The sequence below is a fragment of the Carassius auratus genome, unplaced genomic scaffold (genome assembly GCF_003368295.1).
Source record: "Carassius auratus strain Wakin unplaced genomic scaffold, ASM336829v1 scaf_tig00215788, whole genome shotgun sequence".
Classification (NCBI taxonomy): Eukaryota; Metazoa; Chordata; class Actinopteri; order Cypriniformes; family Cyprinidae; genus Carassius; species Carassius auratus.
In genome coordinates, this window is record NW_020528245.1 from 184,281 (window position 1) to 192,794 (window position 8,514).

The window sequence follows — 8,514 nt, forward strand, 5'->3', positions numbered from 1 at the left end:
GGATTAGTAAATAGTAGGACCTAAAGTATACATACAGGTGAGTCTCAATAAATTAGAATGTTGTGTAAACGTTAATTTATTTCAGTAATTCAACTCAAATTGTCAAACTTGTGTATTAAATAAATCCAATGCACACAGACTAAAGTAGTTTAAGTCTTTGGTTCTTCTAATTGTGTTGGGGCTCCTTTTGCTTTTGGTTTTGATTTAACCCCAAAATTCGCAAGATTTAGTTATTTTTTCTATTTTAAATTTTTTTGAAAAACCTACTTTTTCAAACTTGTCCTAGACGGTTAGTCCGATTGTCGCGAAAAAAGGCTCAGATCATCTTCAGAACATGCTGGCAAAAAGTTATGGAATTCAAGTTGATTTGTCCAACTGTTCTCGAATGACACGTGAACAAATTTGATGAAAAGCACGCAAAAATGCATGTGAGGCTATATCTCGGCAACGGTTTGGCATATTGAGACCAAACTTGGTGTCTGTTACAATAACCATGACCTGAGACCATCAGCAATGTTTAGATGCAGCGACACCTAGTGGTCAGTAGATATGAAAAATCCATATTTTGGCTTATAACATCTGAATGGTTTGGCCAAAAAAATAAAATAAAATTTGATTCTTTAGATTCAGTGAGTCTTGTTGAGATTTCCCATGTCAGCCATTTTAGGCGTCGGCCATTTTTAATTGTTTTAAAATGCTGTATTTTTTGAACGCATTATCGTATCGTTATGAAAATAATTACAAAAATATTCGGCTCCATGCCCTGAAGGTACTCAAAAAGTTTGACTATTGAAATGAAAATGGTCTCTCTATATTCTTTGCGTCATGCCAAGAACATCGATTCCAATTATGCCAAAATTGGCCATACTTCCTGTCCACCATTTTGATTAATGTTGAAAATCTACTTTTTCGAACTTCTCCTTGACCGATTTTCACCAAATTTGACACAGATTATCTTCAGACCCCACTGGCCAAAGGTTATGGATTTCGTGTCAATATACGAAACTGTTCTCATTTAGAGCATCAACAAATTTGCTGGAAGGATGCGAAAATGCATTTGAGGCTGTATCTCAACAAAGCTTTGACATATTTGCACCAAACTTTTTATGTGTCATTTTCACCTCACACTGACCATGCCAAATAAATTTGGTAACAGCGCCACCTATTGGCAAAGTGTAATTAACTATTCATTAGCCTTCAATTATTACATTTCCCAAAATGCTAATAACTTTTGATTGCATTAGGCTATTGTAATGAAACTGATCTCAAAATATTCCTTGGGTTGTGCTGACAATAGACATAATTGTTTAGTAGGACATCTGAACTCCCTGTCCGCCATTTTGATTAATGATGAAAATCTACTTTTTCAAACTCCTCCTAGACGGTTAGTCCGATTTTCACTAAATTTGACAAGGATCATCTTCAGACCCTATTTGCAAAAAGTTATTCATTTCGTGTCGGTATATGAAACGGTTATAATAAACCATTATAGTAATAAACCATGAAGAATTACACTTTTATAAATGCTAATAACTTTTTAATGCATTAACTTATTGCAATGAACCTGGACTCAACATGATAGGGTCAGGGACTGAGGTGTCATCTTTTTTTTTTAAACCAGATCAGTGAAATAAAAACAAGTTTGCTGATTTGAATCTGACTATTAATGTTTAGTCCCTTATTTTCCTCCCTTGTCATCAGTACAGCTGTCATGTGGTGTGTGGGTCACGCACTCTTTCTCATCTGAGGTGGCGGTGTGCACTGCATCTCCTCAAAAGGCCAACCCTGCCTGCTTTGCCTTTTCTGATGTCTTTAAGTTTGTATTTGTTTGTTTTTTAAATCCATTTCCTCATTCCCTGATTGTTATTACCTTTGTCTTGTTTGTCTATTTAACTCTTGTCTGTTCTTTGAGTATTGTTTGTTTTGTAGTTAGCTCATCTGCATTTGGTTAAAGCTGTCCCTCATTTCTTCTAAATCATTCTGGTGTGACACACACCAGCAAGATCATTAAAGAGTCATGAAAGTAAAAGTAGCTACTTTAAGTAATAGTCCAGTCAGAATGAAAATTACTAACTATCAAGTTAATGAACTGCTGATTTATCTGTTTATTTGGTGATAACAGAACAATGAGGACTGACATTTTAAATGTCACTGTCTTGGACTGCAAAACAAATGTTAATACATAACTCACATGTCATCATGCAGATTTAACAGTGGTCCTTGTGAAGACTGTAGCTTCATCTTCAGAATTTAACAGAGGATTAAAGAACTTATGAATACATATGGTTTAATAGTTTAATAATATTTGTGATCATGTGCAAGTACAACACCAAAGGACTGAAGGAAAAACAATGATATGTATGTGCACTTAATATGTTGCCCTCAGTATATCAGTTTTCATTTTAAAATGTTGCATTTACAATACAAATTTAAAGTTAACATTTGATTAAATTACATTAAAAATGTTTGTTGCTTGCTTGTGTACACAAACACACCCAAATGATTGATGCAAAATCATAAAATCAGTATCATTGCTATCTAAACATTCAAAAAGTCAAAAAATAAAATACAAATAAAAACACACACAAAAGATTTCAGAGCCAAAACACATTTTGAACAAGGTGTAAATGCATATAGTATATGCATTTATCATAAATATAATTATTGATAAATTGTGTCACTTCATACTTCATTATCCTTTTCACCACCCCGTGTATAGATGAATCAGCCTCCTTTCGTGAAGTTCTAAGAGGGTTTGAAGCTCAATCCCACCACTGTGTCTACCAGTGCGCTTTAAAAACTTTGGTGTTTTTTCGAAATAGTGGTGCCAGGTGCCTTTATCGTTCGCACCAAAGCCAAACACATTTACCTAAGTGAAGTAAAACAAACGAAAAAAAAAACAAAAAAACATCAGCAACAGTAACTGACATTATAGCACAGCACACAAACCTCAAAAAGTAACTGCTAAAAGCTTTACCTCATCACAAATGTGCAAGGCGTATATTAGCACAAGAAAACCTGTAGATGGATAAGATCTTTGAGACTTAATGTGTAGCCAAGTATTGTGCACATAATGCATGAAAGCAGGGTGCATAACCATCACCTGAAAAAATGAAGGAAAAAAAAATTATAAGCCACTTTAGAAACTACAAAGGTGTCTAAAAGAAAAAGTGTTTACAGCATCAATGTATTGGTAATGCTAAAAGATTTCTATCTATTGAATGTATTGCATTTGTGTCTTAACATTGGTCTCCATAGCTGTTAGGTCTCCTTGGTAAAGTATGTAGAGACAATTATCTTTTATGGAAAAGTTTATTGTAAAAAAATATATATTAATGATTTTACTGATCTTACTTTGTCCTTGTTGGCTTGTAGCTTGTCTATAACCTTAAACCGTGTTCTGTTAAGTAATACAATAAGAAAAAACAGGTCAAACCAATTCAATAAATATGTGGGTTAGATTTTCTCTTTTGTGAAATGCAGAATTCCACTGTTTAGATTGTTAAAGAAATATAAGAAATATAATGTCACCATACAGTATCTGAAAGTCAGATAAGTTTCACACCAGGAAAGTCATATTTGTTCTTTCATAACTAGCAGTTCTGCAGGTTATCCTCTCAACTTAATTTGTGAAAAATGTACACATGGCTTAGTGACGTGTAAGCAGAAAAACATTGTTGCTGATTTAGATAGATATAATTCTGGAAGCATTGTAAGGATGTCTCTTGAAATCTGGAAAATTAACTGTTTAACTGTGATGAAAATGGTTGTAAAAATAAGCTTCATTTTCTTTATTCAAAAATATTTATAAACATATAATTAAAAAATAATATTCTTTTAATTTTTTGGTGAAATGTGACCTTGTTTTTGTGATGTTCTCTCACCGTTTGATAGATCCATCAGTTAGAGCACTGGTAATCCACTGGATATCTATTGTTTTAAAGGGCAACAGCACCAGGTGTGTGTTGTTGTCCAGATGGGTTGCACTTTCTGGGTACATTACACGATGGGTCGTCCTGGATCCCACATCTTTCTCATAACCCTTAACTGTCGCCTTATTCATCCTGTAGAAATCAAAATTTGGAAAATTAGCCTATAGTCTCAATGATAATTAGCCTCTTGATTGTAAAGTGTCATGAAAATATAAGTTTACCTAAACACAAAATCGTGTGGTCTATAACAGGACCATAGTGTGATCCTAAAAGGTTCCCAGAGTTCCCCACCACAGCACAGGTTCGACAGCGGGACGGGCCAGCATCTCTGTACCATTCTTCTTCAGGAATGACAGAAAACAGCTCCTTAATTACTTGGGAGTAATTAGCTTTGCTCTTTGTAGATTGTAGAGACTGTGAATATATTAAAATTGAATCAGTGACTCAGGAAAGTACACTTCTACTATAAGCATGAAACCAGAATCAAATAGAAATCATTATGAATTTTAAGTAAACTAACACTATTGACATTAAAGAAGCTAATTAGTTAAAATATGCATATGTACTACCATTTAAAAGTTTGAGGTTAGTAAGATTGGACCCACTTTATATTAAGTCGCCTTAACTACTATGTAGTTAAATTGTAATTATTAATCTGGTACAATGCACTTATTGTGTCAATACATGTTTTTACATTGTACTTATATTTGAAAAATATCTGCACATAATTACATCTGTAATTAATTTCCGTAATTACATGTATAAATAAACGTTGAGCCATCCCTTACACCTTAACACACCCTTAAACTTACCCATACCACCAAATCTGTCCCTAACCTTACCTGTTTCCCACCTCAATAGCAGCAAAAAAAAAAAAAAAAAAAAAAAAAAAAAACCACTTGCAATACTATATGAACACAATAAGTACATTGAATTTATTTTTTGATGCAAGTACATAGTAGTTAAGGCCACTTAATATAAAGTGGGACTGTAATATTTTTGTTTTCGTCCAGAAAGAAATTAACTCTAGTGTACACATACACATTCTGTATATGGATATCTACATTTCATACTTAAAAATAAATAAACATATTATTCGTCCTTGTTCTCCTTTTAAAGTTAAGAATTCAAAGAACTGACTTCTATATGGTGTGAATATGAATGGAATTGGCCACACCTAAAATAGTTAGATTAAAATAGACTGCAATTAAATTCAAGAAGAATTCACTTGTCACAACATAATGGAAAAAAAGTAGAATTTGCTTGTAAATACAATGGAACAGAACTTGGTTTTGAAGAAGTCAGAGTGCTTTCACAATGATTCAGCACACTAGAATGATTTCTGATAAAATCGTTTGATACTGAGATAAATGCTCCATTAAATAAAAGGATGCCTTAGACATAAATTAGTATTCTCAGTTAAATTCTGAATTGTGAACAGTCCAGCTTAATGTAAATTATAGTGGGCTGAAGTAATAAATGAGAAACACATGAAGACAATACCTGCCACCAGTTAAAGATGTGGTCAGGGAGGACACTGTTGTTGAGAGAGAGAACTGGTGGGACATCTTTTCTGAAATGTTCAGCAAACCACTTGTCGTCACTTGCAGCCAAACAGCGCTCCATACAAGCACAGGGTTCTTCATGAAAGAGCCGCTCCACCACACTATTGTTCACCAAAACTTTAAAATGTCCAAGAGGAACTTTATATATGGTCAAAGTAAAGATAGTGGCACATAACAAAACCAAGATGACCTTTAGATATTTACACCACTGCATTTTGAAAGCCGAGGGGCTTCTACAGTTCAACTCTCTGGTGTTTAGAGTGAGGTCAAGATGATTCCAGGTGATTTCTTCAGCACCTTTCTGCACTTTATCTTGAGATCATCTGCAAGACCTTGAGCAATTAATAACAATAAAAACATTTTTTAGGTTTTTTGTGCAATTATTTCAAGACCACATGAGCCATTTTTTGTCACTGGTGTTACCTTCTTTATCAATATAAAAAAGATTTTATAAAATAATTTTTCTTGATATTTTTCAGCACATGAAAATAATAAAAATACAAGAAATAAGGAGATTTTGTTTTATTTAATGTGGAAAAAATAAACAGTACGGTAACACAGCACAGTAACACCAGTGACACAATGAATCACAAGTGACATACGTAAGACCTGATATACTGATCTTCACTGGTGTTACCCATAAGGAAGGTAACACCACTGACAATTTTCATGAAAAAAGCATTGTACTAAATGTATGCTGTAAGGTATCAAACCATATGTTGTCAATCATTGCATACTCACTAAATTAAGTAGTTTAATCCATTTTTATTATAGTATTTTTTTTTAACAATAAATAGGTCATACAAGTGACGTCAACTAAAATCTTCGTATGAAATCGTGAGTTAAATGAGAACATTTCTTATAATTGAAAAGAAACAGTGGACTTTTAACATGGGCTTTTTTCATAGATCTTTAGAAAATAAGGATTAAGTCAAGGGATGTCATCATTGTGATTTATTGAGAATTTTATTTTATTGTGCCATTTATATCATATATTTGACAGTTATGAATACATTTTTGTAATTTAAAAGGTAGAAAACCTTTTGACTATTTTGACTGCAAAATAAAGACCTTTGCCTGTATACATGGCTGTGGGGACAAGCGGTTTTGTGGTTCTTGGAATTCTTTATAATTAATTAAAAACAAATATTACAAAAAGTGTATATTAAGTAACACCGCATTATACCATGATTGTGTCATTTGCCTTTTAGAATTAAAGCAGAACCGCTTTTGATATTTGAAACATACTCATGAAATAAATAAATAAATGCTTTGTGAACCTAATCTTCTAATTTAGAATTATACTTTACAGAAATTAAGGTAAACACATTTACAAAAAAAAGATACGTTTCTATTTATGTATTTATTTTTCACTCGAGGATGAATGTTTCACTCCACATTGTAAGCAACTGGCATAAAAGATGGACTAAATATCTCTAATTCTTACACCTGAGAAATAAAGAGTTAAGTGTGACAAAGCGAAAACATTTACTCACATTTAGTGTTCAGCTTTGAATCCAGCGATGTGTGCTTGTCTGTGGACATTGATCGTGAATGTCAGCAGGGTGTAGGGTGTGCGACTGGTTAGAGCAGATTTAACCTGTCATTCAAACAGCTTGCTGCTCATTAAAATGATTGATAACCACGGTGTGGACAAATCGAGAATTTTGATTCTCATCATCAGTGTTTTAAAATAATTGATAAATATATGCTCAAAGACTGTGATTCAATATAGCCTACGCTTTTTTATGCGATTAAACATTTCTTCCCTTTTTGGACCGTTTATTCTTACAGTGCCACATATTATCCTCTTTTATTTTATCGGACATAAAACATCTTCTCAGTCTCACCAAAACCTTTTAGGTTATTCATTAAAAACAAACATGTTTAATGATTAAAAAATAACAATAATAATAAAAATACTGAACCTCTAAACGAAATAAATCTTATTTTAGAAATGAGTCAATGTACGTGCATGCTTATTGTCTATATTCATTATTCTAAAAGCCCATCCTTGTGGAGTAAAGGTTGATGGCTACTATTTGACAGGTAGGCTACATCACCCCCACTCACAATGCTGACTGTGACGCTACTTTTAAAGAACTCACTATGCAGACATATAGGCACAAATAAATCAGATTGAAAGACCTAATTAAATTATGTCAGTACCGTTTATCTAATATCTCCTTGGGTTACAATTTTTATTTGATTTATACCAAGAACTAGAAGCACTGGTTGGGTTTATAGATCATTATTATTGTTGTTTTTCTATTGGTAACTGCACTTTGTGATCATCCCCGAAGGGATGAACAGGTAAAACCAACTGTGCGACAAACTTTAAATACTTTTCCGTTTTCGGTGCAGTAGCTTTTAGATATTTTGATGTATCAGATTTGTCCAGGGATGGGCAGTATTTCAGATACATGTATTTAAAATACGTATTTGAAATACAAAATACTATTTTGTATTTTGTATTTTAAAGCCTTTGAAAAATCAAATGTAATTTGTATTTAAATACATTTAAGACGAGTATTTTTGTATGTTTCTATACAACCCAGGCCATGGATTGGCAACTTTTCTGGAATAAAGTGAGGATGTGCAACTTGTTGATTAAAGTACCTTGTCAAATGTGTTTGAATCATTAACGTTACTGGATGTTAGGGATGGGTGATATCATATGACAATATCATAGATTCGTAGCGATGGTATAAATTGTGAATTGATGGAACTTTTTCTAAATCTTTTATATAGGAACTTTCCGCTTTCTCTTTAAAATTTGTGCAGTTGAAGCCTTGTTAATATTTTTGCAATTCGCATGGCTCTACGCCATTACTGCGTGAGCTCCTCAGTAAACCTACAAGGCTTTATGCTTGACGTGCTCTCCATTGTATAATTCTGTGAAACGACATAAGGCAACTCTGTGTAATTGTTCTCCAAACCACGAAAAAGCAGATTGGCTTTTAATGATGGTGATAAAACATAATAAAAGTTAGTTTTTGTAGTTTTTCATTTCTTAC

General features: G+C 33.0%; 1 pseudogene; it reads right to left on the bottom strand.

The window, feature by feature from the left end:
* Nucleotides 1-2,097: 2,097 nt before the first annotated feature.
* On the bottom strand, nt 2,098-7,124 carry LOC113095801 (CMP-N-acetylneuraminate-beta-galactosamide-alpha-2,3-sialyltransferase 2-like; annotated as a pseudogene).
* Between the last annotated feature and the right edge of the window lie 1,390 nt (nt 7,125-8,514).